Source organism: Bos indicus, chromosome 2 (assembly GCF_029378745.1).
Source record: "Bos indicus isolate NIAB-ARS_2022 breed Sahiwal x Tharparkar chromosome 2, NIAB-ARS_B.indTharparkar_mat_pri_1.0, whole genome shotgun sequence".
Lineage (NCBI taxonomy): Eukaryota > Metazoa > Chordata > Mammalia > Artiodactyla > Bovidae > Bos > Bos indicus.
Window position 1 is genome coordinate 103887071 of NC_091761.1, and position 4306 is coordinate 103891376.

The 4306-nt window shown below is 45.6% G+C and overlaps 1 pseudogene; it reads right to left on the reverse strand.

The window, feature by feature from the left end:
- Positions 1-3741: 3741 nt before the first annotated feature.
- LOC139186455 (small ribosomal subunit protein uS10-like) lies at positions 3742-4096 on the reverse strand (annotated as a pseudogene).
- Positions 4097-4306: the final 210 nt, after the last annotated feature.

Consider the following 4306-nt stretch of genomic DNA (forward strand, 5'->3'; position numbering starts at 1 on the left):
CCTGCCCCCTCCTCACCTGCTTCCAAACACCGCCCCACCCTGTTATCCCTGGTCTGTCTCCCGCTCCCACCTGCTGCACCCCCTGGTGGGCTCCAAGGCCTTGTCCCGACCCAGGCAGACTGCGTCCATGCCCAGTGCTCTGGCTGTCCTCAGACTTTCCCCTCGACCAGCCTCCATCCTCTCCCACTGGTCTCTAACTGTCCCTCATCACTAGACCTCTTGTCCTCAGCCTCCGACAAACTTTAGCTACTGAGTAGTTTGCCCAGAGATACCTTCTCTGCCGAACATCACCAAACCCCACTGCTGCATCCTTGCATCCCCAGGGTTCTCTAAATGTGTTCACTGAGTGAGTGAGTAAATGAATTATGAATAAATGAGAAAAAATATGAGAATAAATGAGTGCATGAATAAATGAATGAATCATTGAATGCTTTACAAAATCGGGCAGGGGATGTTGTAAAAACTACCAAATAGAGGTTCCCTTGAGTGACACAAGTGTTCAACAGTAGCAACAACAACAGCAGAAAATATCTAATGAGATTAATGCCCATTATGTAGCCATCCTTGGAGCCCTATCTGACTCAAGAACTATGGACATTCATTATTTTTGTCCAGTTGGCATCCATTCTCTTTCTTTTGATTTTCCTCAGGGATGGGCAATCAAGGCAAGGGCTTCTCTGTGGCACCATGACCAAGAGATGAGCTGATGGTCCAGTTTGGCTGTCCAGGTTCTCCCCACTTGCACTGACCCAAGACTGGAAATAATTGGAGCAAATTCCTCCAGAAGTCTGTACCCTGTAGAGACTGGCCAGTTGTTTAAGAGACCAAGTGGCATCACGTGCCCTGGATCAAACAAGGATCTACCGCTTATTATCCATGTGTCTTTGGTTTAGAGTTATTTAACTCCTCACCGCCTCAGTTTCCTCTTCTATATAAAAGCAATATGCAATGCCCATAGTGAAAATATAGATTCAAACTCACAAGACAGCCATAGGCTCTATAGTTTGCATCGGTTTACTCAGAACCATATCAGATGTTTTTCTTCAGCCCAGAAGCCCTGACAATAATCCACACAGAGAGTTCCAAGTACAAGGAGCCAACAACTACTCCAGGCAGGAATTTCTCTGGCTTGAAAATATCATGACCTCCCCTTTGGAAGCTAGTAGTTTCTGTAACAATTCCTTAGGCATAGCTTACAAGTCTCCACAGAGAGACATGCCAGTTGTGAGAATTCAGAGAAACCCAAAACGAGAGCTTCCTAACAGGTACACACAGTTCGCCCAGTCTGGGGGCCATTTACCAATCAGGGGTCATTTTTACCTGAAGTGATGCTGCCTGGCATTAGGCTTGACACAAATCACTGTATCTGGTCTTCAGAGTGGCAGTTAAGCAAAGGTCAGATTGTCACATTGTGAGGGAAGTTGGTTTTCTGAAAACTTTCACCCAAACAATAATAACAGTACCCACCTTACAGCATTGTAGGGAGGGTCAGATGAATTAGTACATGCCTGGGGCTTAATAAGGGCTGGAACACAATACGCTCTCAAAAAAAAAAAAAATGCTTCTATTACTGTAGATTTGGGTATCTGTTTGAGTTTCTCTCTTTTCCAAAACATGATTATTCCATTTTTTTCTTCTTTTAGACAGCAGTAATCCTTCCAGTAAGCTAACATTTTGCCTCAGTTGATCAGCGTAACTTTCTACTGTGATCAACTCTGGTTACCCCAGAGGAGCCAGACAAAAATGAGCCTGTCTGAACCAGGTGGTCTAGTGTGACCTGACTCTCAGGCCCTCTCTTAAGTGCCAGATTTCTAAAATGACCTCATGAGGGACTTCCCTGGTCATCCCGTGGCTACGACTCCACGCTCCCAATGCAGGGGGCCCAGTTTCTATTTCTGATCAGGGAAGTAGATCCCACATCCTGCAACTAAGAGTTTACACGGCGCAGCTAAAGATCCTGCATGTGACAACAAAGATCGAAGATCCTGCATGTCACAACCAAGAGCCGGTGCAGCTGTGTGTGTGTGTGTGTGTGTGTGTGTGTGTGTGTGTGTATGTATATATACATGCAGTTTGAAAAAATAAAAAAGACCGCATGAGAGCCTGAAACATCCAATGTCCTGCTGGTCCAAAGAGACAGAACCAGAGCATAAGGCGCCTTTGTCATCGAGGATGAGAAAGGTAGAAGCGCCTTACTGGGCTTCCCTCCCTCTGAGGTTTCAGGCCATTGTGTTTCTTAGTGACTTGGAGGCAGGTTGTTATCGGAGAGCACAAGTCTCAGGAGAGTCACTCTGGGTGGGTGAGTTGTTGGAGCAGCTCACTAAGGAGCAGGAAGTGAAAACTCAGGCAAAGCAGCCCAAGATGCTCCCCCTGGTGTCCTTCGGGCAGAGCAAAAACCTCAGTCCAGGGAGAGGTCCATTACGGTAAACCTGTCCCTAGAGGAGACACAACACACACGCCAGGTCCATTTCTTTCTCCTGCCACTCAGAGGACAGGAATGAACGAATCAACAGACCTGTGACCCCTCCATTTCAATGAAGTAACCGAAGCAGCATGACTCACTTGAAAGCATTTCTCCTCTGTCTCCTTTTCACAGTCATGGTGTCTGGGTTTGGAACTGATAATTCCTCCCCTGGCCCCAGCATCCCCATGTCCCTTACCTGACACCCGGCGTCAGGTCTGGCTTCCATCTTCCTGCCTCTGCCCCTATGACTCAAACAAACAGGGCGAGAAACCACTGCAGCTTTCCTCTCCTGTCAGGTTGGGTGACAGAAGGGTATTTCTTATTAAAGCAAGTTTTCATGCCTGCTCTCTGAGTCTAAGGAACATTGCCTGATGACCTATTTAGAAAAGGTGAGAGGACAAAACGATGTAGAAAACTAGCATGTGTCTTAATACAGGCTGAGTCTCCATCACCACCTTTCCCTTCAGAAAGTCAACCAGAGGCAGCCCACCTGTGCAGCCCACCTATTGGGCTCAGACTTCATTGTCACACTGTCCTTCCTGGTAGACACTGGTGCTTCACAAGTGCCACACGTTTTCTTCACACAGATCTCTTTCAGTATCCACAGGGGATTGGTTTCTGGACCCCCGGGCACATACCAAAATCCATGGATGCTCAAGTTTCTTATATAAAATGACATAGTATTCGCATATAATCTCCACTCTACTTTAAATCAGCTCTAGATTACTTATAATACCTAACACAATATAAATGTTATTTAAATAGTTCTAGTAAATACAATGTAAATGCTATGTAAACAGTTGTAAGTACACAGTAAATTCAAGTTTTGCTTTGGGCAACTTTCTGGAATTTTTTCCCAGATATTTATATATATGGATCACTTTGGCCCAGATGGTAAAGAATTTGCCTGCAACACTGGAGACCCAGGCTCCATCCCTGGGTCAAGAAAATCCCCTGGAAAAGGGAATGGCAACCAACTTCAGTATTCTTGTCTGAAGAATCCAATGGACAGAGGAGCCTGATGGGCTACAGTCAGTCCACGGGGTCGGAAAGAGTCGGACATGACTGAGTGACCAGCACTTTCACTTTCACATTTAATAAACACAATGTATTTATTGTATTTGTATTTATTTCACATGTAATAATAAATGCAAATGCTAAGTAAACAGTTGCAAGTACACAACAAATTTGAGTTTTACTTTGGGGAACTTTCTGGAATGTTTTCCCAGAGAGAGAGAGAGATAACAGCTGATACTCAACTTATTAAAAAGGTTGATTTAGGCATCAGCAATGGTGACTTCCACCTCCTCCTGGCTCAGTATTGATGAAAGTGATCTGCTTGACAATCTCAGAAGGACTGTGCAGGCCCATGAGTCACTTGTGGATCCTCATCTGGAATCGATACCAAGTCTTAGAACCTTCACCACACGGAGTTTTCCTTGTAGTTATTCTCAGTCTTGGTAGGCATCGGAACAGGTCCTTTCACTTGGAGATCCCTTTCCTTTGCGCCTCTGATCAGGTTAGCACATACCTTCTCCAGAGATTTCACGTCGCAGCTGGTGATGGTGATCTAATCTGGTGAATGGCCACCTCTGGCTCCACGGGAGTCTTGCTCTTGTCTTTAATGGCCATGGATGCTCTGGTTTCCTGACCAACTCGTTCTTCTGCAAGAGCGAACAGCGGTGAGTCAGGAGCAGGAGTGGGTGGCCCAGCGTTCCACCACAGCAGAAACCGTGTTTTCCTCAAAGAGCTCCCAGATACTTTGATCTGAGGTTGGTTGAATCTGTGGATACAGAACCCTCAGATACAGATCGCTATCTGTTCTATTAGTTACCTATTAAT